The sequence below is a fragment of the Anomaloglossus baeobatrachus genome, chromosome 4 (assembly GCF_048569485.1).
Source record: "Anomaloglossus baeobatrachus isolate aAnoBae1 chromosome 4, aAnoBae1.hap1, whole genome shotgun sequence".
NCBI classification, from domain to species: Eukaryota; Metazoa; Chordata; class Amphibia; order Anura; family Aromobatidae; genus Anomaloglossus; species Anomaloglossus baeobatrachus.
In genome coordinates this window covers 31,525,699-31,553,298 of record NC_134356.1, presented here as the reverse complement: position 1 = coordinate 31,553,298, position 27,600 = coordinate 31,525,699, and the positions used below count along the sequence as shown (strand labels likewise).

The 27,600-nt window shown below is 42.5% G+C and overlaps 1 protein-coding gene across 1 annotated transcript in view; it reads left to right on the top strand.

The window, feature by feature from the left end:
- The window catches only part of UPK3A (uroplakin 3A), a 60,141-nt gene that overhangs the window by 25,062 nt on the left and 7,479 nt on the right, over window positions 1–27,600 (top strand). The gene's annotated exons all lie outside the window — the stretch shown is intronic.

The following is a 27,600-nucleotide window of genomic DNA, read 5'->3' as shown; positions in this document are numbered from 1 at the left end:
TTTAGTAGTTATATTCTTGTACATAGAGGCAGTATAATAGTAGTTATATTCTTGTACATAGGGGCAGTATAATAGTAGTTATATTCTTGTACATAGAGGCAGTATTATAGTAGTTATATTCTTGTACATAGGAGCAGTATTATAGTAGTTATATTCTTGTACATAGGGGCAGTATTATAGTAGTTATATTCTTGTACATAGGGGCAGTATTATAGTAGTTATATTCTTGTACATAGGGGCAGTATTTTAGTAGTTATATTCTTGTACATAGGGGCAGTATAATAGTAGTTATATTCTTGTACATAGGAGCAGTATTATAGTAGTTATATTCTTGTACATAGGGGCAGTATTATAGTAGTTATATTCTTGTACATAGGGGCAGTATTTTAGTAGTTATATTCTTGTATATAGGGGCAGTATTATAGTAGTTATATTCTTGTACATAGGGGCAGTTTTATAGTAGTAATATTCTTGTACATAGGGGCAGTATTTTAGTAGTTATATTCTTGTATATAGGGGGCAGTATTATAGTAGTTATATTCTTGTACATAACGGCAGTATTATAGCAGTTATATTCTTGTACATAGGGAGCAGTATTATAGTAGTTATATTCTTGTACATAGGGGCAGTATTTTAGTAGTTATATTCTTGTACATAGGGGCAGTTTTATAGTAGTTATATTCTTGTATATAGGGGCAGTATTATAGTAGTTATATTCTTGTACATAGGGGCAGTATTATAGTAGTTATATTCTTGTACATAGGGGCAGTATTATAGTAATTATATTCTTGTACATAGGGGCAGTATAATAGTAGTTATATTCTTGTACATAGGAGCAGTATTATAGTAGTTATATTCTTGTATATAGGGGCAGTATTATAGTAGTTATATTCTTGTACATAGGGGCAGTATTATAGTAGTTATATTCTTGTACATAGGGGCAGTATTATAGTAATTATATTCTTGTACATAGGAGCAGTATTATAGTAGTTATATTCTTGTACATAGGGGCAGTATTATAGTAGTTATATTCTTGTACATAGGGGCAGTATTATAGTAGTTATATTCTTGTACATAGGGGCAGTTTTATAGTAGTTATATTCTTGTACATAGGGGCTGTATTATAGTAGTTATATTCTTGTACATAGGGGCAGTATTATAGTAGTTATATTCTTGTACATAGGAGCAGTATTATAGTAGTTATATTCTTGTACATAGAGGGCAGTATTATAGTAGTTATATTCTTGTATATAGAGGCAGTATTATAGCAGTTATATTCTTGTGCATAGAGGGCAGTATTATAGTAGTTATATTCTTGTATATAGAGGCAGTATTATAGTAGTTATATTCTTGTACATAGAGGGCAGTATTATAGTAGTTATATTCTTGTATATAGAGGCAGTATTATAGTAGTTATATTCTTGTACATAGGAGGCAGTATTATAGTAGTCATATTCTTGTACATAGGGGGCAGTATTATAGTAGTTATATTCTTGTACATAGGAGCAGTATTATAGTAGTTATATTCTTGTACATAGGGGGCAGTATTATAGTAGTCATATTCTTGTACATAGGGGCAGTATTATAGTAGTTATATTCTTGTACATAGGGGGCAGTATTATAGTAGTTCTATTCTTGTACATAGGGGGCAGTATTATAGTAGTTATATTCTTGTACATAGGGACAGTATTATAGTAGTTCTATTCTTGTACATAGGGGGCAGTATTATAGTAGTTATATTCTTGTATATAGAGGCAGTATTATAGTAGTTATATTCTTGTACATAGGGGCAGTATTATAGTAGTTATATTCTTGTACATAGGGGCAGTATTATAGTAGTTATATTCTTGTACATAGGGGCAGTATTATAGTAGTTATATTCTTGTACATAGGGGCAGTATTATAGTAGTTATATTCTTGTACATAGGGGCAGTATTATAGTAGTTATATTCTTGTACATAGGGGCAGTATTATAGTAGTTATATTCTTGTACATAGGGGCAGTATTTTAGTAGTTATATTCTTGTACATAGAGGCAGTATAATAGTAGTTATATTCTTGTACATAGGGGCAGTATAATAGTAGTTATATTCTTGTACATAGAGGCAGTATTATAGTAGTTATATTCTTGTACATTGGAGCAGTATTATAGTAGTTATATTCTTGTACATAGGGGCAGTATTATAGCAGTTATATTCTTGTACATAGGGGCAGTATTATAGTAGTTATATTCTTGTACATAGGGGCAGTATTATAGTAGTTATATTCTTGTACATAGGGGCAGTATTTTAGTAGTTATATTCTTGTACATAGGGGCAGTATAATAGTAGTTATATTCTTGTACATAGGAGCAGTATTATAGTAGTTATATTCTTGTACATATGGGCAGTATTATAGTAGTTATATTCTTGTACATAGGGGCAGTATTTTAGTAGTTATATTCTTGTACATAGGGGCAGTTTTATAGTAGTTATATTCTTGTACATAGGGGCAGTATTTTAGTAGTTATATTCTTGTATATAGGGGGCAGTATTATAGTAGTTATATTCTTGTACATAACGGCAGTATTATAGCAGTTATATTCTTGTACATAGGGAGCAGTATTATAGTAGTTATATTCTTGTACATAGGGGCAGTATTTTAGTAGTTATATTCTTGTACATAGGGGCAGTTTTATAGTAGTTATATTCTTGTATATAGGGGCAGTATTATAGTAGTTTTATTCTTGTACATAGGGGCAGTATTATAGTAGTTATATTCTTGTACATAGGGGCAGTATTATAGTAATTATAGTCTTGTACATAGGGGCAGTATAATAGTAGTTATATTCTTGTACATAGGAGCAGTATTATAGTAGTTATATTCTTGTATATAGGGGCAGTATTATAGTAGTTATATTCTTGTACATAGGGGCAGTATTATAGTAGTTATATTCTTGTACATAGGGGCAGTATTATAGTAATTATATTCTTGTACATAGGAGCAGTATTATAGTAGTTATATTCTTGTACATAGGGGCAGTATTATAGTAGTTATATTCTTGTACATAGGGGCAGTATTATAGTAGTTATATTCTTGTACATAGGGGCAGTTTTATAGTAGTTATATTCTTGTACATAGGGGCAGTATTTTAGTAGTTATATTCTTGTACATAGGGGCAGTTTTATAGTAGTTATATTCTTGTACATAGGGGCAGTTTTATAGTAGTTATATTCTTGTACATAGAAGCAGTATTATAGTAGTTATATTCTTGTAAATAGGGGCAGTATTATAGTAGTTATATTCTTGTACATAGGAGCAGTATTATAGTAGTTATATTCTTGTACATAGGGGCAGTATTATAGTAGTTATATTCTTGTACATAGGGGCAGTTTTATAGTAGTTATATTCTTGTACATAGGGGCAGTATTTTAGTAGTTATATTCTTGTACATAGGGGCAGTTTTATAGTAGTTATATTCTTGTACATAGGGGGCAGTATTATAGTAGTTATATTCTTGTACATAGGGGCAGTTTTATAGTAGTTATATTCTTGTACATAGGGGCAGTATTATAGTAGTTATATTCTTGTACATAGGGGCAGTTTTATAGTAGTTATATTCTTGTACATAGGAGCAGTATTATAGTAGTTATATTCTTGTACATAGGGGCAGTATTATAGTAGTTATATTCTTGTACATAGGGGCAGTTTTATAGTAGTTATATTCTTGTACATAGGGGCAGTTTTATAGTAGTTATATTCTTGTACATGGGGGCAGTATTATAGTAGTTATATTCTTGTACATAGGAGCAGTATTATAGTAGTTATATTCTTGTATATAGGGGCAGTATTATAGTAGTTATATTCTTGTACATAGGGGCAGTATTATAGTAGTTATATTCTTGTACATAGGGGCAGTATTATAGTAATTATATTCTTGTACATAGGGGCAGTATAATAGTAGTTATATTCTTGTACATAGAGGCAGTATTATAGTAGTTATATTCTTGTACATAGGAGCAGTATTATAGTAGTTATATTCTTGTACATAGGGGCAGTATTATAGTAGTTATATTCTTGTACATAGGGAGCAGTATTATAGTAGTTATTTTCTTGTACATAGGGGCAGTATTATAGTAGTTATATTCTTGTATATAGGGGGCAATATTATAGTAGTTATATTCTTGTACATAGGGGCAGTATTATAGTAGTTATATTCTTGTACATAGGGAGCAGTATTATAGTAGTTATATTCTTGTACATAGGGAGCAGTATTATAGTAGTTATATTCTTGTACATAGGGGCAGTATTATAGTAGTTATATTCTTGTACATAGGGGCAGTATTATAGTAGTTATATTCTTGTATATAGGGGGCAGTATTATAGTAGTTATATTCTTGTACATAGGGGGCAGTATTATAGTAGTTATATTCTTGTACATAGGGGGCAGTATTATAGTAGTTATATTCTTGTACATAGGGGCAGTATTATAGTAGTTATATTCTTGTATATAGGGGGCAGTATTATAGTAGTTATATTCTTGTACATAGGGGGCAGTATTATAGTAGTTATATTCTTGTATATAGGGGGCAGTATTATAGTAGTTATATTCTTGTACATAGGGGGCAGTATTATAGTAGTTATATTCTTGTACATAGAGGGCAGTATTATAGTAGTTATATTCTTATACATAGAGGGCAGTATTATAGTAGTTATATTCTTGTACATAGGGGGCAGTATTATAGTAGTTATATTCTTGTACATAGGGGGCAGTATTATAGTAGTTATATTCTTGTACATAGGGAGGTGGAAATGTAACTCCTTCATACCTAAGTGTCTCAGGGATCCGTTCACACTGCTGCAAACATTTGCACATCATTATACAGAAGACATTTACAAACATTCAGTTCTCCAGATGTGATGAGTGCAGATGAGGTGTCGGTATCAGGGAGGGGTCAGGACTAAACAGACAAAAGAGAAAAATTTGCAAATGTTTAAATATTTAAATACGTCAATTTCAAATGCGGAATCCAAATGTTGGTGAGGATTAGTGATGGGTGAACAGGAGCGGCGGGTCCAACCGGATTTAAAAAAAAACAACAAAAACCCGGTTTGGGACCGGAATTAATCCCGAATATCTGCCCGGATGCCGATCCCCATATAAGTCTATGGGTACCCAAATATTGTGTTGTAAAATGGTAGTATAAAGGGCTAGGGGGATTAGAGCAGGAGCGTTATACTGACCGAGTCTCCCGTGCGGCTGTAACTCTACTTGGATGATGATGATGAGGAGGAATTGGGGGTGCAGGAACCGGCATAGGAGGTGGTGGAAACCCCATTGCCTGAAATTCTAGGTGTCGGTATCGCGTGTACCGTCCCAGGGACAGATGACACGCTCCACCGGTCCCTGGGGACACTCGTTACCGGGCCGCGGCTCTGTTTCTGCTCAGTGGATGTCACGGCGACAGGGCCCGGTTCCATGACCCCGGCGGTGTCATTTTAATAAATAGCGGTGGTGGTGGGGAATATTTACAGGGGAGATGTCGTGACACCACCCATGGTATGCGGCCAAATATGTGCCGCCGCTGCAGTTTAGTTCCCCCTGGGGGTCGGTGGTGACGCAGCTGAGTTGGTATAGCTCTCCACAGGTAGAGCGGGCCCCAGGGCTGTTGGGAGTAGTAGTCTGTAATGGCGGGGTGCAGGGCCGGAGGCGCAGGGAATAACCAGACGACACAGGGGTGCAGTCACAAGGTCTTTACTCACAGTAGAGTTTCAGGTTACCACATCCAGATAAATGCTGCCCTTGGGGTGCTGAGTTCTGCTGTTATGGGCTCCAGGCGATTCCGGATACTTCGGCGGCACAACCCGGTGCACCCTTCTGTGTTCCTTTCCTGGTCGTCTTCCTGCGCGACCTCTCCCGCCTGTCCCGCGCCTGCACACACAGAGCCCTGAGCCGGTGTCCGCGGACCCTGTCGGGTGGCTTGAAGCTCTATCCCTTGGCCCTATGTGGTCACCTTTTCACTGGATGTGTGCGGTGGTGGCATCGGCACTTGAAGTAACCTCAGCCTCCGGTTTGCTAGCTGAGTCTTAAAATTCTCCACTAGTTGAGGGGCCAGTCCCCATTCCGGTATGTCATCTGTGGAACGAGACCATGGGAGTATGGTGCACCTCCCGTGGGTTGTAGGACCCTTTCTGTCGTGTGCCTGGGCCGAGCTGCTGCAGCTCCAGACCACAGGTCTTTACTCCTCCACTGCTCCTTCCCGACTGGCCAACGTTCTACAGGCTGCTCCCACTAAGTAGACTCCCCCCCAGCCTGGCTCGGACTGCGCGTTCCTATGGCGCATCAAAGGTGCAACTTGCCCTAACCATGGCCCAGTGGCGTGTCGCTAATGAGAGTGTCTGTGTTGCGTGTATACCAGTTTGTGACCTCCTCCTTACCCGGGAATGGAATACCACACCTCTGGCTGAGGTGCAGTACCTCTGTGGCGACTGAAACCTCTGGGGTGCCACACAGACTCGGTTCCGGCCTCCACAAGGTTTAACCTTTGTGCCGTCAGGGAAATGTAGAGTCCCTGGCCTCAAGCACTTGTCCATGTGTCGGTGGTTCAGTGGACCTTCCCACTAACTGCGTTGGTCAGGGCATGGGTGATGTTATGGGACACGTACTGGTGTATGACGGGAATGGCACACCAGGAGAAATAGTGGTGCCTGGGGACCGAGAACCAAGGGACGGCCAACCGCCAAGAGGGTCTGTAAAGCCTTAGTGTCCAAAAACCTAAACGGCAACATTTCCAGGGCAAGCAGTTAGGAAATTTGAATGTTTATTGTTTTAGGTGGCTGGGTACTTCTGCTTGTGGTGGAGACAGCTGGACGCTGTGCTGGGCCATGGAAATGGACGTGGCTCCTGATGGTGTTTGCGAATGTGCAAGGACATTTGCAGGGCAGGAGGCATCTATGCCTTCATCCTGGACAGGGGATTAACCAGCACGTCCCACAGGAGAAGAAGGCAGTGGTGTCACCCGCAGACAATGAGTGTGGACCCAGGCCCACCTAGGTGTGTTTGGATAACATATGCATGAGCATGCTGGTGGTGGTCTGGCCCCTACTGTGCTTGGTAAGGCACAAGTTGCAAATAACCATCTTCTTCACTTTCCATAAAAAAGCACGCGGGAACACCTAACCCTTGACCTGGGATCTGGCCATTTGAGGGTGCTCTGGGGAACAGTTGTCCGCCTTCTCCTTCTGCCCATTGCGGTAATGTGGATCCCTCCCCCTGAACTGCTGTCCTCGCTTTGCATGCCACCTAGCCAGGTTGGTCAGTGACTTCATTGTCCACCACCTCGTCTTCCACACTCTGTTCTTCTTCTTGACTTCTAGACTTTATGTGACTTGCTGGCAACTGTGTCTTATAATTATCCACCTCTTGAGACAGTAATTGCCGTTCCCCACCATCGCCTTCTTCTTCTTCTGACCATGGCCGCTCAAATATTTGGGTGTCACTGTGGCGCCCCTGACCTGGTCAGGCACCACTGAGTACTGCACCCATGCTGGGGACAGTACAACACAGGTAATCCAGAAGGCTGACAGGGGTGTGGAACACAGGCGCATAGTGATCAGGTCTCACACATGTACCCATGAGAGGACCCCTGGGGATCCCAGGAGGGGGCAAAGCCTATACCTCCACTGGAATAGTGGCAGGGGGTTAAAAGCCTCCATCTCCTCTCAAGGGGTGTGGTGGAGAGTCTGGTTGCTAGGTGGCGTAGGCAAGAACAGGAGAGGAGGAGCAGTGAGTCGGTTAGAGCAGAGAACTCCAGAGGGCTCAGTGAGGAGCAGACCTGTGGGGCTGATGCTGTCTAACAGCGCCCGCGCAGTGACTACAGACGGGGGAGAACGGTCAACTAGGAGTGCTGCCTGAAAGCCAGCTTCAGCTAGAGAGTGCACGGAGTGGGAAGTAAGGAGACTTCTAGAGAGCACCAGGCCCAACCGGGCGGCAGATCCCGAAGCGAGGATAGATTCACCTTTCCCTGCTAAACCTGCCGGTGTGGGGCTCTTACAGCCCACACCACAACAACCAAAAGCCGCAGCCACGTAACCGCAAGATTGGGCCCATAGGTCACAGGAGGCAAGAGGCTGGAGTGGCCTGGTCCGGGGAACAAGCACACGGCAAAACAAGAAGGGGAGAGAGGCTTGGAGCATCTTCCCTGGGTGACCCCCATAGGGACTCAAAGTCGGGGTCACCCCAAACCACCAAGGGCTAAGGAAGGCGAGTCAGTAGTCACCCTCATAAAGTCAGCCTGAAGGATACCTGGTTCCTACCTGGTTCATCTCAGTTACGCCCGGGCTACTCACCCTGCCATCAAATGTGAGTAAAAACCCTGAAAGACATCCTGCCTGTGTGGTCATTCTGCGACTTGTGGTACTACAAACCTACACAGGGCCCTGGGGCTTGCCTCACTCTCAGGAGGCTACTACATCTAACTGCACACACCATCAGCCCCAGGCGACCCTCAATCTGCAGTGGCGGTCCCTACTGGCCGCAATACTGAGAGTGGCGTCACGATCAAAACAGAAGATTTCCTACCAGTGACGGAGATCCAGCAACGTGGAGTCCCTGAAGGTAACGCACCGACACCGACACAACACCTGCGGGGCTTCACATCTGGCGTCACGAACAGGATAAGGACTAGACCTGTTCAGACAGGTGACCATGTGCCTAGGCGGTCCGCTTGAAAAATTGGAAGCGCCGCCATATTGCCACCATGAAAAGCGCGCTGAAAAACAACAGCAGCCCGCGCTGGAAGAAGTTACCGCCCACGAAGAGGTGTGGCTACCCAGAGATCCCCTGCAGAGTTCTGACCTTGCCAGCTATGAGAGTGGAAGCGTCGAGAGACGGCGGGAAGGAAAGAGAGCCACAAGCCTGCTGCTGGGAGAGGAGCTGCTGAAAGAGGCAGAGCAGAAACTGGACAGCTTGTTACAGGAGGCAGCGAAGAGTCCACTGCTGGGAGATCGTGCAGAAGACGGCGCAGAAGAAATGGCGTCTGACCGCAGGAACCCAGAACCAGGCTCCGCTGCCTGGTGGTACCGAGAGCTGGCCCAGTTTTGCAACCGGCTGGAGACCCGGGTCGTGGAGCAGATTCGGGAGGAACGGATGGAACTGCAGGAGATGACCGCGGCGGTTCGGGCCTATGAAGGGAGAGCTGCGCGCCGGGTGTCAGGCGGGACGGCGACGACGCAGACCCCAGTGCTACCAACAACGGGTGAGTCGAATGATGCCCCGGCCCGCGCAAGTGCCCCGACCCCTGCTGCCACGTCCGCGGTCCCTGAAGAGGCGTCCGGTGCGGCGACGCTGAAGCAGGCCGCAGCCACGCCAGGTGCGGCCCTCCAAGCCCCAGCGGCTGCAGCGATGCCCTGCTCGGCCCACCAAGACCCAGTCCCTGCAGCGATGCCCTGCCCGGCCCGCCGGGACCAGGCCGCCGCCATCCTGGGCGCGGCCCGCCAAGACCAGGCCGCCGCCATACAGGGCGCGGCCCGCCAAGCCCAGACTGCTGCAGCGACGTCCAGCCCAGCCTGCACAGAGCCCCCTGCAACAGCGACACTGATCCAGGCCGCCGCCATGCCAGGCGCGGCCCGCCAAGACCAGGCCGCCGCCATGCCAGGCGCGGCCCGCCAAGACCAGGCCGCCGCCATGCCAGGCGCGGCCCGCCAAGACCAGGCCGCCGCCATGCCAGGCGCGGCCCGCCAAGACCAGGCCGCCGCCATACAGGGCGCGGCCCGCCAAGACCAGGCCGCCGCCATGCCAGGCGCGGCCCGCCAAGGAAAGACTACCTCAGCATTTACCCCGGCCTGTAAGGCCAGAGCAGACACCGCTCCCCGGTCCACAGAGGTCCCTGATAGGCAGCCCACGGTGGGTGAAGACCCTGCATATTGGCAGATGAAGGCTGACCTGGAGGCCAAATTTCCACAATGGTTGGTGAGCCAATACATACCCCCTCCGCATACCCCAAAGAGTCTCCTGCTAACTCCTGCAGCAGCTACACCAAGGAGTCCCTCACCTGGGCCGGCTGAAGAGCATCCATCCCCGGCACTGCCACAGCTGGAGTGCCAGGAAGAACTAAGGGGGAGAGGAGGCCAGGAAGCAGAAGGGTTGACTCCGACTCCAGTGCCACCAGTAGCAGATGTGTATTCAGAGCCGGAAATGCTGCCATACTCCCGCTGGGACGAGGAGGACCTGACCCCCTCTGCAGAAGAAGAGCTGCCTAAGAGCTTCACCTGGGAGCCCACAGGCATGGATCCAGCCCGCAAGACACGGCGCAGAAGAACACAGTTTGCTCCAGCACCACAGTCTCCTGAACAGAGAGCAGTCACCGCCAGAGACCTAAAGGAGAAGCGTTTGTTGAGAGAGTCCAAAGCCCAGGCTAGAGGACCCCTGTGTTATGGCGTAGTGGAAGACTTTAATCTGAGAAGCGGCTATGGATTTATTGTAGCACCAGGAATAAAAGAAGGGATATTTGTAAACCGCAGAGATGTGAACGCTCATCTGCCAAGAGGACACCCTTGCAGAAATCTAAAGATGGGAGATTCCGTTCAGTTCACCCTACATCAAGGCGAAAGAGGATTGTATGCTCTGGACGTAACGCTATGTCCCAACAAACCTTACAGCCATCCCCTGCAACAAGAAAGACAAGAAAGACAAGAAAGACAAGAAAGACAAGAAAGACAAGACAGAGATAAAGAAACAGATACAGAAAAGGAATCAGATGCAGACCAAGAAAGGAAAGACACAGAACCTATAGATGAGGCAACCACAGATGAAGACAGAGACAAAGAGCAGGAAAGTCACAGGTGCCAGTGCCCAACGTGCCCTCGCCCTAGTGAAACGGAGGAGTAAAGTAAAGAAAGAAGTAAAGAAAGTTTGACCAGTTTTGAAAAGTTTTGTTTTGCAACGTTTAAGCATGTGCCCACAAAAACTATTGTGAGAAATAAACTTAAGGCTATGAACTTGCTATAGCCACAAACTCTCGCAGTGTAAATAGTTACACCAGTGGCACCACCACCAGGGCCAGCCTGTTTAGGGGCTTGGCTCGTCTGCAACCAGGGGGGCCCGTCCGTAGAAAAGGGCCTTGGCTCACCTGCGACCAGAGAGCACGCCTGTTTATGGGGCCTTGGCTCACCACCACAAAGAGGGTACCTGGCCAGCACCAACTGTGGAGGCCGCCTCTGAATCCTGCCAGAAGAGGCTGAAGGCGCGGATCCACCAGGCCAGGTATACCCTGAAACCACCAGCCCACGAAAGCCGCCTCTACATCCTGCCAGAAGTGGCTGAAGTCGCGGCCAACGGGAGAGGAAGATTGGAGGAAAGGTCTGGGGAAACGGATGGCCCAGACCTGGTTACCAACAGGACCGGTGACCTGCCTCCTGAGAGGGTTTTGGGTGGGTTAACGGACTTGTGGGTGGAGGGTGGTGATGTCTGATACCTGGTGCTTTTAAAAATGTTTTACATGTTTTAATGTTTTATGCATTTTAAAATGTTGTCTTGCAGCCCGAGGACGTGCTGGTGATAACTAAGGGGGAATGTGGCGCCCCTGACCTGGTCAGGCACCACTGAGTACTGCACCCATGCTGGGGACAGTACAACACAGGTAATCCAGAAGGCTGACAGGGGTGTGGAACACAGGCGCATAGTGATCAGGTCTCACACATGTACCCATGAGAGGACCCCTGGGGATCCCAGGAGGGGGCAAAGCCTATACCTCCACTGGAATAGTGGCAGGGGGTTAAAAGCCTCCATCTCCTCTCAAGGGGTGTGGTGGAGAGTCTGGTTGCTAGGTGGCGTAGGCAAGAACAGGAGAGGAGGAGCAGTGAGTCGGTTAGAGCAGAGAACTCCAGAGGGCTCAGTGAGGAGCAGACCTGTGGGGCTGATGCTGTCTAACAGCGCCCGCGCAGTGACTACAGACGGGGGAGAACGGTCAACTAGGAGTGCTGCCTGAAAGCCAGCTTCAGCTAGAGAGTGCACGGAGTGGGAAGTAAGGAGACTTCTAGAGAGCACCAGGCCCAACCGGGCGGCAGATCCCGAAGCGAGGATAGATTCACCTTTCCCTGCTAAACCTGCCGGTGTGGGGCTCTTACAGCCCACACCACAACAACCAAAAGCCGCAGCCACGTAACCGCAAGATTGGGCCCATAGGTCACAGGAGGCAAGAGGCTGGAGTGGCCTGGTCCGGGGAACAAGCACACGGCAAAACAAGAAGGGGAGAGAGGCTTGGAGCATCTTCCCTGGGTGACCCCCATAGGGACTCAAAGTCGGGGTCACCCCAAACCACCAAGGGCTAAGGAAGGCGAGTCAGTAGTCACCCTCATAAAGTCAGCCTGAAGGATACCTGGTTCCTACCTGGTTCATCTCAGTTACGCCCGGGCTACTCACCCTGCCATCAAATGTGAGTAAAAACCCTGAAAGACATCCTGCCTGTGTGGTCATTCTGCGACTTGTGGTACTACAAACCTACACAGGGCCCTGGGGCTTGCCTCACTCTCAGGAGGCTACTACATCTAACTGCACACACCATCAGCCCCAGGCGACCCTCAATCTGCAGTGGCGGTCCCTACTGGCCGCAATACTGAGAGTGGCGTCACGATCAAAACAGAAGATTTCCTACCAGTGACGGAGATCCAGCAACGTGGAGTCCCTGAAGGTAACGCACCGACACCGACACAACACCTGCGGGGCTTCACATCACCACACATGATCTCCTCATGTGACTCTTGAAATGCGCAGGCCAGAAGAGGCCATACATGTTGCATTGTCCACGAGTGGGGTTACTTGTCTCCTAGGACTCACCATGATGTGAGGAAGTAGGATCATTGGAAGGATTATGTGGTCCAGACTCTTGGCTGATGAGACTGGACCGTGTGGAAGACAGGGTGGTGGTGGTAAACAGATTAACAGCATTATCTGCCACAATCTGCTCGCACTGTTGTGCAGGGCTGTCCCGCGCCCCCCTGCAAAGTGAGACAGGTAGCTAGGACTAGATGATAAGTGTCTTTGCTCTGCTCCCACAGCAGTCACAGTTTCCCCGACCTCACAGCCTCCGCGTGCACCACCATCACTGGGACGTCCACTTTCACCTCCTGTACTGCAGGTCTTGCACATTTTAAATTCTGTACATAGCTAAGGGCAGTGTTATTAGTGAATAGTATAGATTCAAATTTGCCAAGAAATGGCTTTTGGTTGTATGTGGCAGCACCAAGGACGATAAGGCAATATAGTAGTTATATTCTTGTACATAGGGGCAGTATTATAGTAGTTATATTCTTGTGCATAGGAGCAGTATTATAGTAGTTATATTCTTGTACATAGGGACAGTATTATAGTAGTTATATTCTTGTACATAGGAGCAGTATTATAGTAGTTATATTCTTGTACATAGGGGCAGTATTATAGTAGTTATATTCTTGTACATAGGGGGCAGTATTATAGTAGTTATATTCTTGTACATAGGGGGCAGTATTATAGTAGTTATATTCTTGTACATAGGGGCAGTATTATAGTAGTTATATTCTTGTACATAGGGGGCAGTATTATAGTAGTTATATTCTTGTACATAGGGGCAGTATTATAGTAGTTATATTCTTGTACATAGGGGCAATATTATAGTAGTTATATTCTTGTACATAGGAGCAGTATTATAGTAGTTATATTCTTGTACACAGGGGCAGTATTATAGTAGTTATATTCTTGTACATAGGGGGCAGTATTATAGTAGTTATATTCTTGTACATAGGGGGCAGTATTATAGTAGTTATATTCTTGTACATAGGGGGCAGTATTATAGTAGTTATATTCTTGTACATAGGGGTCAGTATTATAGTAGTTATATTCTTGTACATAGGGGTCAGTATTATAGTAGTTATATTCTTGTACATAGGAGCAGTATTATAGTAGTTATATTCGTGTACATAGGGGTCAGTATTATAGTAGTTTTATTCTTGTACATAGGAGCAGTATTTTAGTAGTTATATTCTTGTACATAGGAGCAGTATTATAGTAGTTATATTCTTGTACATAGGGACAGTATTATAGTAGTTATATTCTTGTACATAGGGACAGTATTATAGTAGTTATATTCTTGTACATAGGAGCAGTATTATAGTAGTTATATTCTTGTACATAGGGGCAGTATTATAGTAGTTATATTCTTGTACATGGGGACAGAATTATAGTAGTTATATTCTTGTACATAGGGGCAGTATTATAGTAGTTATAGTCTTGTACATAGGGGTCAGTATTATAGTAGTTTTATTCTTGTACATAGGAGCAGTATTATAGTAGTTATATTCTTGTACATAGGGACAGTATTATAGTAGTTCTATTCTTGTATATAGGGGGCAGTATTATAGTAGTTATATTCTTGTACATAGGGGCAGTATTATAGTAGTTATATTCTTGTGCATAGGAGCAGTATTATAGTAGTTATATTCTTGTACATAGGGGCAGTATTATAGTAGTTATAGTCTTGTACATAGGGACAGTATTATAGTAGTTCTATTCTTGTATATAGGGGGCAGTATTATAGTAGTTATATTCGTGTACATAGGGGCAGTATTATAGTAGTTATAGTCTTGTACATAGGGGTCAGTATTATAGTAGTTTTATTCTTGTACATAGGAGCAGTATTATAGTAGATATATTCTTGTACATAGGGACAGTATTATAGTAGTTCTATTCTTGTACATAGGGGGCAGTATTATAGTAGTTATATTCTTGTACACAGGGGCAGTATTATAGTAGTTATATTCTTGTACATAGGGACAGTATTATAGTAGTTCTATTCTTGTACATAGGGGGCAGTATTATAGTAGTTATATTCTTGTACATAGGGGCAGTATTATAGTAGTTATATTCTTGTACATAGGGGGCAGTATTATAGTAGTTATATTCTTGTACATAGGGGCAGTATTATAGTAGTTATATTCTTGTGCATAGGAGCAGTATTATAGTAGTTATATTCTTGTACATAGGGGCAGTATTATAGTAGTTATAGTCTTGTACATAGGGGTCAGTATTATAGTAGTTTTATTCTTGTACATAGGAGCAGTATTATAGTAGATATATTCTTGTACATAGGGGCAGTATTATAGTAGTTATATTCTTGTACATAGGGGCAGTATTATAGTAGTTATATTCCTGTACATAGGGGCAGTATTATAGTAGTTATATTCTTGTACATAGGGGCAGTATTATAGTAGTTATATTCTTGTACATAGGGGCAGTATTATAGTAGTTATATTCCTGTACATAGGGGCAGTATTATAGTAGTTATATTCTTGTACATAGGGGCAGTATTATAGTAGTTATATTCTTGTACATAGGGGGCAGTATTATAGTAGTTATATTCTTGTACATAGGGGGCAGTATTATAGTAGTTATATTCTTGTACATAGGGGGCAGTATTATAGTAGTTATATTCTTGTACATAGGGGTCAGTATTATAGTAGTTATATTCTTGTACATAGGGGTCAGTATTATAGTAGTTATATTCTTGTACATAGGGGCAGTATTATAGTAGTTATATTCGTGTACATAGGGGTCAGTATTATAGTAGTTATATTCTTGTACATAGGAGCAGTATTATAGTAGTTATATTCTTGTACATAGGGACAGTATTATAGTAGTTATATTCTTGTACATAGGAGCAGTATTATAGTAGTTATATTCGTGTACATAGGGGTCAGTATTATAGTAGTTTTATTCTTGTACATAGGAGCAGTATTTTAGTAGTTATATTCTTGTACATAGGAGCAGTATTATAGTAGTTATATTCTTGTACATAGGGACAGTATTATAGTAGTTATATTCTTGTACATAGGGGCAGTATTATAGTAGTTATATTCTTGTACATAGGGACAGTATTATAGTAGTTCTATTCTTGTACATAGGGGGCAGTATTATAGTAGTTATATTCTTGTACATAGGGGCAGTATTATAGTAGTTATATTCTTGTACATAGGGGGCAGTATTATAGTAGTTATATTCTTGTACATAGGGGCAGTATTATAGTAGTTATATTCTTGTGCATAGGAGCAGTATTATAGTAGTTATATTCTTGTACATAGGGGCAGTATTATAGTAGTTATAGTCTTGTACATAGGGGTCAGTATTATAGTAGTTTTATTCTTGTACATAGGAGCAGTATTATAGTAGATATATTCTTGTACATAGGGGCAGTATTATAGTAGTTATATTCTTGTACATAGGGGCAGTATTATAGTAGTTATATTCTTGTACATAGGGGCAGTATTATAGTAGTTATATTCTTGTACATAGGAGCAGTATTATAGTAGATATATTCTTGTACATAGGGGCAGTATTATAGTAGTTATATTCTTGTACATAGGGGCAGTATTATAGTAGTTATATTCCTGTACATAGGGGCAGTATTATAGTAGTTATATTCTTGTACATAGGGGCAGTATTATAGTAGTTATATTCTTGTACATAGGGGCAGTATTATAGTAGTTATATTCCTGTACATAGGGGCAGTATTATAGTAGTTATATTCTTGTACATAGGGGCAGTATTATAGTAGTTATATTCTTGTACATAGGGGGCAGTATTATAGTAGTTATATTCTTGTACATAGGGGGCAGTATTATAGTAGTTATATTCTTGTACATAGGGGTCAGTATTATAGTAGTTATATTCTTGTACATAGGGGTCAGTATTATAGTAGTTATATTCTTGTACATAGGGGCAGTATTATAGTAGTTATATTCGTGTACATAGGGGTCAGTATTATAGTAGTTATATTCTTGTACATAGGAGCAGTATTATAGTAGTTATATTCTTGTACATAGGGACAGTATTATAGTAGTTATATTCTTGTACATAGGAGCAGTATTATAGTAGTTATATTCGTGTACATAGGGGTCAGTATTATAGTAGTTTTATTCTTGTACATAGGAGCAGTATTTTAGTAGTTATATTCTTGTACATAGGAGCAGTATTATAGTAGTTATATTCTTGTACATAGGGACAGTATTATAGTAGTTATATTCTTGTACATAGGGACAGTATTATAGTAGTTATATTCTTGTACATAGGAGCAGTATTATAGTAGTTATATTCTTGTACATAGGGGCAGTATTATAGTAGTTATATTCTTGTACATGGGGACAGTATTATAGTAGTTATATTCTTGTACATAGGGGCAGTATTATAGTAGTTATAGTCTTGTACATAGGGGTCAGTATTATAGTAGTTTTATTCTTGTACATAGGAGCAGTATTATAGTAGTTATATTCTTGTACATAGGGACAGTATTATAGTAGTTCTATTCTTGTATATAGGGGGCAGTATTATAGTAGTTATATTCTTGTACATAGGGGCAGTATTATAGTAGTTATATTCTTGTGCATAGGAGCAGTATTATAGTAGTTATATTCTTGTACATAGGGGCAGTATTATAGTAGTTATAGTCTTGTACATAGGGACAGTATTATAGTAGTTCTATTCTTGTATATAGGGGGCAGTATTATAGTAGTTATATTCGTGTACATAGGGGCAGTATTATAGTAGTTATAGTCTTGTACATAGGGGTCAGTATTATAGTAGTTTTATTCTTGTACATAGGAGCAGTATTATAGTAGATATATTCTTGTACATAGGGACAGTATTATAGTAGTTCTATTCTTGTACATAGGGGGCAGTATTATAGTAGTTATATTCTTGTACATAGGGGCAGTATTATAGTAGTTATATTCTTGTACATAGGGACAGTATTATAGTAGTTCTATTCTTGTACATAGGGGGCAGTATTATAGTAGTTATATTCTTGTACATAGGGGCAGTATTATAGTAGTTATATTCTTGTACATAGGGGGCAGTATTATAGTAGTTATATTCTTGTACATAGGGGCAGTATTATAGTAGTTATATTCTTGTGCATAGGAGCAGTATTATAGTAGTTATATTCTTGTACATAGGGGCAGTATTATAGTAGTTATAGTCTTGTACATAGGGGTCAGTATTATAGTAGTTTTATTCTTGTACATAGGAGCAGTATTATAGTAGATATATTCTTGTACATAGGGGCAGTATTATAGTAGTTATATTCTTGTACATAGGGGCAGTATTATAGTAGTTATATTCCTGTACATAGGGGCAGTATTATAGTAGTTATATTCTTGTACATAGGGGCAGTATTATAGTAGTTATATTCTTGTACATAGGGGCAGTATTATAGTAGTTATATTCCTATACATAGGGGCAGTATTATAGTAGTTATATTCTTGTACATAGGGGCAGTATTATAGTAGTTATATTCTTGTACATAGGGAGCAGTATTATAGTAGTTATATTCTTGTACATAGGGGCAGTATTATAGTAGTTATATTCTTGTGCATAGGAGCAGTATTATAGTAGTTATATTCTTGTACATAGGGGCAGTATTATAGTAGTTATAGTCTTGTACATAGGGGTCAGTATTATAGTAGTTTTATTCTTGTACATAGGAGCAGTATTATAGTAGATATATTCTTGTACATAGGGGCAGCATTATAGTAGTTCTATTCTTGTACATAGGGGCAGTATTATTGTAGTTATATTCTTGTACATAGGGGCAGTATTATAGTAGTTATAGTCTTGTACATAGGGGTCAGTATTATAGTAGTTTTATTCTTGTACATAGGAGCAGTATTATAGTAGATATATTCTTGTACATAGGGACAGTATTATAGTAGTTATATTCTTGTACATAGGGGCAGTATTATAGTAGTTATATTCTTGTACATAGGGGCAGTATTATAGTAGTTATATTCCTGTACATAGGGGCAGTATTATAGTAGTTATATTCTTGTACATAGGGGCAGTATTATAGTAGTTATATTCTTGTACATAGGGAGCAGTATTATAGTAGTTATATTCTTGTACATAGGGGCAGTATTATAGTAGTTATATTCTTGTGCATAGGAGCAGTATTATAGTAGTTATATTCTTGTACATAGGGGCAGTATTATAGTAGTTATAGTCTTGTACATAGGGGTCAGTATTATAGTAGTTTTATTCTTGTACATAGGAGCAGTATTATAGTAGATATATTCTTGTACATAGGGGCAGCATTATAGTAGTTCTATTCTTGTACATAGGGGCAGTATTATTGTAGTTATATTCTTGTACATAGGGGCAGTATTATAGTAGTTATAGTCTTGTACATAGGGGTCAGTATTATAGTAGTTTTATTCTTGTACATAGGAGCAGTATTATAGTAGATATATTCTTGTACATAGGGACAGTATTATAGTAGTTATATTCGTGTACATAGGGGTCAGTATTATAGTAGTTATATTCTTGTACATAGGGGGCAGTATTATAGTAGTTATATTCTTGTACATAGGGGGCAGTATTATAGTAGTTATATTCTTGTACATAGGGGTCAGTATTATAGTAGTTATATTCTTGTACATAGGGACAGTATTATAGTAGTTATATTCTTGTACATAGGAGCAGTATTATAGTAGTTATATTCTTGTACATAGGGGCAGTATTATAGTAGTTATATTCTTGTACATGGGGACAGTATTATAGTAGTTATATTCTTGTACATAGGGGCAGTATTATAGTAGTTATAGTCTTGTACATAGGGGTCAGTATTATAGTAGTTTTATTCTTGTACATAGGAGCAGTATTATAGTAGTTATATTCTTGTACATAGGGGGCAGTATTATAGTAGTTCTATTCTTGTACATAGGGGGCAGTATTATAGTAGTTATATTCTTGTACATAGGGGGCAGTATTATAGTAGTTATATTCTTGTACATAGGGACAGTATTATAGTAGTTCTATTCTTGTACATAGGGGGCAGTATTATAGTAGTTATATTCTTGTACATAGGGGCAGTATTATAGTAGTTATATTCTTGTGCATAGGAGCAGTATTATAGTAGTTATATTCTTGTACATAGGGACAGTATTATAGTAGTTATATTCTTGTACATAGGAGCAGTATTATAGTAGTTATATTCTTGTACATAGGGGCAGTATTATAGTAGTTATATTCTTGTACATAGGGGGCAGTATTATAGTAGTTATATTCTTGTACATAGGGGGCAGTATTATAGTAGTTATATTCTTGTACATAGGGGCAGTATTATAGTAGTTATATTCTTGTACATAGGGGGCAATATTATAGTAGTTATATTCTTGTACATAGGAGCAGTATTATAGTAGTTATATTCTTGTACATAGGGGCAGTATTATAGTAGTTATATTCTTGTACATAGGGGGCAGTATTATAGTAGTTATATTCTTGTACATAGGGGGCAGTATTATAGTAGTTATATTCTTGTACATAGGGGGCAGTATTATAGTAGTTATATTCTTGTACATAGGGGTCAGTATTATAGTAGTTATATTCTTGTACATAGGGGTCAGTATTATAGTAGTTATATTCTTGTACATAGGGGCAGTATTATAGTAGTTATATTCGTGTACATAGGGGTCAGTATTATAGTAGTTATATTCTTGTACATAGGAGCAGTATTATAGTAGTTATATTCTTGTACATAGGGACAGTATTATAGTAGTTATATTCTTGTACATAGGAGCAGTATTATAGTAGTTATATTCGTGTACATAGGGGTCAGTATTATAGTAGTTTTATTCTTGTACATAGGAGCAGTATTATAGTAGATATATTCTTGTACATAGGGACAGTATTATAGTAGTTATATTCGTGTACATAGGGGTCAGTATTATAGTAGTTATATTCTTGTACATAGGGGGCAGTATTATAGTAGTTATATTCTTGTACATAGGGGGCAGTATTATAGTAGTTATATTCTTGTACATAGGGGCAGTATTATAGTAGTTATATTCCTGTACATAGGGGCAGTATTATAGTAGTTATATTCTTGTAAATAGGGGCAGTATTATAGTAGTTATATTCTTGTACATAGGGAGCAGTATTATAGTAGTTATATTCTTGTACATAGGGGCAGTATTATAGTAGTTATATTCTTGTACATAGGTGCAGTATTATAGTAGTTATATTCTTGTACATAGGGGCAGTATTATAGTAGTTATATTCTTGTACATAGGTGCAGTATTATAGTAGTTATATTCTTGTACATAGGGGCAGTATTATAGTAGTTATATTCTTGTACATAGGTGCAGTATTATAGTAGTTATATTCTTGTACATAGGTGCAGTATTATAGTAGTTATATTCTTGTACATAGGGGCAGTATTATAGTAGTTATATTCTTGTACATTGGGGCAGTATTATAGTAGTTATATTCTTGTACATAGGGACAGAACATCTCTGCATGTCGGCTGATTCATATCTGCATGTTTCTGGGTGATTAGAATGTTGGTTTTTTTTGTCCTATATCACCTGCTTTACACGTGTGACCACAGCAGATGTGAATCCCCCGACCCAGATAAATACTATGAATTCTCAAGGTTTGGAATGGGTGACATTCTTGGCATCATCTGAAAGAACCGGCTCTGCTACATTCACTGAATAGAAACAAATGTAAGAATGTTGCAAATGAAGAGATGGAATCTCTGCAGAAAACTGATAGGGGAGTATAGTCACTTATCTCAGGGCTGGTCTCAGGTCAGACCCCGAGAAAGCACTAGAGGAGACATACTAGGTCACACTGAGGAGGACGATATGCAGCATCAGAAGTGACTGACACCCACTCATCACCCCCAACATAATAGTGATGTAGTTGGAGCAGAGTCTTCTCCCATGGGATCTGAAGATAAACTAGAAATCCAGAGGTTTATTCCCCCATAAAAACCATAATCACCCTGTAATTTAATATGGTAACAGAATTCAGACCTTGTAGACTAAGTACCCTGTAACCCAGGGGTGAAATTTCCAGCAATGTGTATATTTGTAGTGAAATTTCTAACTGTCTTTTATACAATGGTGCAGCATATAGTCTCTGATGTCCCAGTTATCCAGTATCTTGTGACCCAGTGGTGTAGCATATAGTCCCTGGTGTCCCACTTGTCCAGTACTTTGTGACTAAGTGGTGTGGAATATAGTCCCTGATGTCCTACTATTCCAGTATGTTGTGACCAAATAGTGCAGCATATAGTCCATTATATCCCACTTGTCCCACAACTTGTGACCCAGTAGTGTAGCATATAGTCCCTGGTGTCCCACTAGTCCAGTACTTTGTGACACAGTGGTACAGCATATAGTCCCTGGTGTCCCACTTGTCCAGTACTTTCTGATCCAGTAGTGCAGCATATAGTCCTTGGTGTCCCAGTAGTCCAGTCCCTTATGACCCACTGGTGCAGCATATAGTGCCTGGTGTCCCACTTGTCCATTACTTTGTGACCCACTGGTGCAGCATATAGTCCCTGATGTCCTACTAGTCCAACACCTTATGACCCAGTAGTTCAGCGTATCGTCCCTGGTGTCCCAATTGTCCAGTACTTTGTGCCCAGTAGTGCAACATATAGTCCCTGGTGTTCCACTAGTCCAGTACTTTGTGACTCAGTGGTGTGGAATATAGTCCCTGGTGTCCCAGTAGTCCAGTACTTTGTGACTCAGTGGTGTGGAATATAGTCCCTGGTGTCCCACTAGTCCAGTACTTTGTGACTCAGTGGTGTGGAATATAGTCCCTGGTGTCCCACTAGTCCAGTACTTTGTGACTCAGTGGTGGGGAATATAGTCCCTGGTGTTCCACTAGTCCAGTACTTTGTGACTCAGTGGTGTGCAATATAGTCCCTGGTGTCCCACTAGTCCAGTACTTTATGACTCGGTGGGGAATATAGTCCCTGGTGTTTCACTAGTCCAGTACTTTGTAACTCATTGGTGTGGAATATAGTCACTGGTGTCTCAGTAGTCCAGTACTTTGTGACTCAGTGGTGTGGAATATAGTCCCTGGTGTCCCACTAGTCCAGTACTTTGTGACTCAGTGGTGTGGAATATAGTCCCTGGTGTCCCAGTAGTCCAGTACTTTGTGACTCAGTGGTGTGGAATATAGTCCCTGGTGTCCCACTAGTCCAGTACTTTGTGACTCAGTGGTGTGGAATATAGTCCCTGGTGTCCCACTAGTCCAGTACTTTGTGACTCAGTGGTGGGGAATATAGTCCCTGGTGTTCCACTAGTCCAGTACTTTGTGACTCAGTGGTGTGCAATATAGTCCCTGGTGTCCCACTAGTCCAGTACTTTATGACTCGGTGGGGAATATAGTCCCTGGTGTTGCACTAGTCCAGTACTTTGTAACTCATTGGTGTGGAATATAGTCCCTGGTGTCCCACTAGTCCAGTACTTTGTGACTCAGTGGTGGGGAATATAGTCCCTGGTGTTCCACTAGTCCAGTACTTTATGACTCGGTGGGGAATATAGTCCCTGGTGTTCCACTAGTCCAGTACTTTATGACTCGGTGGGGAATATAGTCCCTGGTGTTCCACTAGTCCAGTACTTTATGACTCGGTGGGGAATATAGTCCCTGGTGTTTCACTAGTCCAGTACTTTGTAACTCATTGGTGTGGAATATAGTCCCTGGTGTTCCACTAGTCCAGTACTTTGTAACTCATTGGTGTGGAATATAGTCACTGGTGTCTCAGTAGTCCAGTACTTTGTGACTCAGTGGTGTGGAATATAGTCCCTGGTGTCCCACTAGTCCAGTACTTTGTGACTCATTGGTGTGGAATATAGTCCCTGGTGTCCCAGTAGTCCAGTACTTTGTGACTCAGTGGTGGACCATCATAACTCCATTGATCTAATGGTTTAATGTCACTTCTAGTGAATGCTTTAGTTTCATGTTTACTCTCCTGGTCCTGGTGGTCCTTGTGATGCACTATAAAACCCCTGGTGGTCCAGTGGTGATGATGTCTAGTTCTTTGTGACACAGTTGTGTAGGATTTAGATCCTAGTACCCACTAGTTTAGTGCCCAGTCCTCTGTGACCCCCTTGTGAAGCACAAATACCCTGGTGACCCAACAAATTAGTATCACTTCTAGTCACCCTGCATTTTAAGCCTTGATAAGGCAGTATAAGACCCTGGTGGTCCAATGATATAATGTCCCATACTGGGTTATTTTTCTTTCCTCAGTGCCCTTAGGGTCATGACCATGGTTACTTAAAAATGCAATGCATGTTACCTCACCACTGGATTATAGAACCAGATCCCGATCCTGGTGAGCCAGTGGCACAGTGCCCTGTCCCTGGAGGTCTAGTGGTGCAGCGCCAAGTCCCTGGAGGTCTAGTGGTGCAGCGCCAGGTCCCTGGTGAGCCAGTGATAAATCTATAAGTCTAGTAATAATGTTGTTGTTTTGAGCAGGTTTTCAAAGCTACACTTGGGACCAGTTCCGCTATGTTAAGAAAAAAAATATGAAAAACTATTTTTCACGATTTTGTTCATGCTAGTTACTAACACAAAAAAAGTATATAGCAAAGTTTAGAGATTTGTATACGAAAGAAAACACATTGTTTTTCTGACAAATGTAGAAAAACTGGATGTTTTACAATGTCCAGAGGAAAGGAGCCGCCATGACTGGACTAACCACATTCCTGCCGTCCACCTGAAACTCCGCAGCACAGAACAGGAGGAGCAGATCAGATAGAGGCCCGCAGAAAACAAAGGATATTCCCCTAATGTCACCCAGAACTCCGGCTCTAAAACAAGTGGATCCATTGTAGGGGAGTGACCGATACAAGAATAGGGATCGGGGCGGAGAGCGCCGCCAGATGTGGCGAGCTCTGGATGTGGAAGCGCATTTCAAGCTTTGATGAAAGCAAAAAAAAATTAAGTGCAGCAATTTCATTGGAAAATTATGTGTGATTTTTTTTTCCATTTTCTGAGGCCAAAACAACTGGCGGAAGTGTATGTTTATATTAGAGGTTTTTAGTACTGATGAGTGGGCACTACCATGCTCGGGTGCTCAGTAGTGATGAGTGGGCACTACCATGCTCGGGTGCTCAGTAGTGATGAGTGGGCACTATCATGCTCGGGTGCTCAGTAGTGATGAGTGGGCACTATCATGCTCAGGTGCTCAGTAGTGATGAGTGGGCACTATCATGCTCGGGTACTCAGTAGTGATGAGTGGGCACTATCATGCTCAGGTGCTCAGTAGTGATGAGTGGGCACTACCATGCTCGGGTGCTCAGTAGTGATGAGTGGGCACTATCATGCTCGGGTGCTCAGTAGTGATGAGTGGGCACTACCATGCTCGGGTGCTCAGTAGTGATGAGTGGGCACTATCATGCTCAGGTGCTCAGTAGGGATGAGTGGGCACTACCATGCTCGGGTGCTCAGGAGTGGGCACTATCATGCTCGGGTGCTCAGTAGTGATGAGTGGGCACTATCATGCTTGGGTGCTCAGTAGTGAAGAGTGGGCACTACCATGCTCGGGTGCTCAGTAGTGATGAGTGGGCACTATCATGCTCGGGTGCTCAGTACTGATGAGTGGGCACTACCATGCTCGGGTGCTCAGTAGTGAAGAGTGGGCACTATCATGCTCAGGTGCTCAGTAGTGAAGAGTGGGCACTACCATGCTCGGGTGCTCAGTAGTGATGAGTGGGCACTACCATGCTTGGGTGCTCAGTAGTGATGAACGGGCATCACCATGCTCAGGTGCTCGGTAGTGATGAGTGGGCACTACCATGCTCGGGTGCTCAGTAGTGATGAGCGGGCACTACCATGCTTGGGTGCTCAGTAGTGATGAGTGGGCACTACCATGCTCGGGTGCTCAGTAGTGTTGAGCGGGCACTACCATGCTTGGGTGCTCAGTAGTGATGAGTGGGCACTACCATGCTCGGGTGCTCAGTAGTGATGAGCGGGCACTACCATGCTTGGGTGCTCAGTAGTGATGAGCGGGCACTACCATGCTCGGGTGCTCAGTAGTGTTGAGCGGGCACTACCATGCTTGGGTGCTCAGTAGTGAAGAGTGGGCACTACCATGCTCAGGTGCTCGGTAGTGAAGAGTGGGCACTACCATGCTCGGGTGCTCAGTAGTGATGAGTGGGCACTACCATGCTTGGGTGCTCAGTAGTGATGAGTGGGCACTACCATGCTTGGGTGCTCAGTAGTGATGAGTGGGCACTACCATGCTTGTGTGCTCAGTAGTGATGAGTGGGCACTACCATGCTTGGGTGTTCAGTAGTGATGAGCGGGCATCACCATGCTCAGGTGCTCGGTAGTGATGAGTGGGCACTACCATGCTCGGGTGCTCAGTAGTGATGAGCGGGCACTACCATGCTTGGGTGTTCAGTAGTGATGAGTGGGCATCACCATGCTCAGGTGCTCGGTAGTGATGAGTGGGTACTACCATGCTCGGGTGCTCAGTAGTGATGAGTGGGTACTACCATGCTCAGGTGCTCGGTAGTGATGAGCGGGCACTACCATGCTTGGGTGCTCAGTAGTGATGAGTGGGCACTACCATGCTCGGGTGCTCAGTAGTGATGAGTGGGCACTACCATGCTTGGGTGCTCAGTAGTGATGAGCGGGCACTACCATGCTTGGGTGCTCAGTAGTGATGAGTGGGCACTACCATACTCGGGTGCTCAGTAGTGATGAGCGGGCACTACCATGCTTGGGTGCTCAGTAGTGATGAGTGGGCACTACCATGCTCGGGTGCGCAGTAGTGATGAGCGGGCACTACCATGCTTGGGTGCTCAGTAGTGAAGAGTGGGCACTACCATGCTTGGGTGCTCGGTAGTGATGAGTGGGCACTACCATGCTCAGGTGCTTGGTACTTGTAATGAGCTGTTGGACGCTTGAATGCGTGCGACTCTAATACCTGAGTATAATGGAAGTCAATGAGGAGCGTGAGCATTTTTCTGGAAGATTTGCATTATACTTGGGTGCTGTAGCTGCCCCCGATTGCTCATGTTGACCACCGAGCATCCAAGCATGGTGGTCCCTGCTAATCACTAGTTTTTAGCCTTACAGCAAAAAGACCCCCCCAAAAAACCCCTTTGAGGGTTTGTGTTGTTTTTTTTTTTTTTACGCCGTATGGACGGATTTATCATGCCGCAGTCCGGACTCAGGAACGACTGAATTTCACCTACGCAAGACGATAATCGGTCAACGACCGCTCGTAATTGCAGCCATTGCTGATTATCTCCAGTGTAAATATACAAAACGCTCGTTTGTTGGGGGATTGGAGACTTTTTCAGCCACAGAACGATCGTATGTGCACGCTTTCTTCCTGGCGCAGATTTTTTGTCATTCTGTGTGTGGCCGATTGGATTCCATACATATATATGGTGCAATGTCACCAGAATTCCATTGAAAATTGTTTTCAAAAAGTTTTTTTCCAAGCAGTTTTTGGAGCAGAATCTGGGTGGAAACTCTCCAAATCTCACAAATGTTGAGTTTCCGCTCCAAGTACTTAAGCACGCGTCCTAAAATGCCTGAATGACGCCACTATTCACTTCTATTGGGAAAAAAAACCCTTACTGATCCGATATTCAGGTTTTTTAAGGGTTTTTTTCTGCTTCAGTTTTGAAAAATGACTTTTGTTTTTGAAGCAGATTGTGGAAAAGGCTCCAGATTCAGCACCAGGCAGCCTAAAGCCAAAGAAAAAGGCACTTCTGAAAAAAAAAAAAAGACGTTTCTTGAATCATTTTTTACTAGAAAACTTGTCATTTTTTACCACTTTTT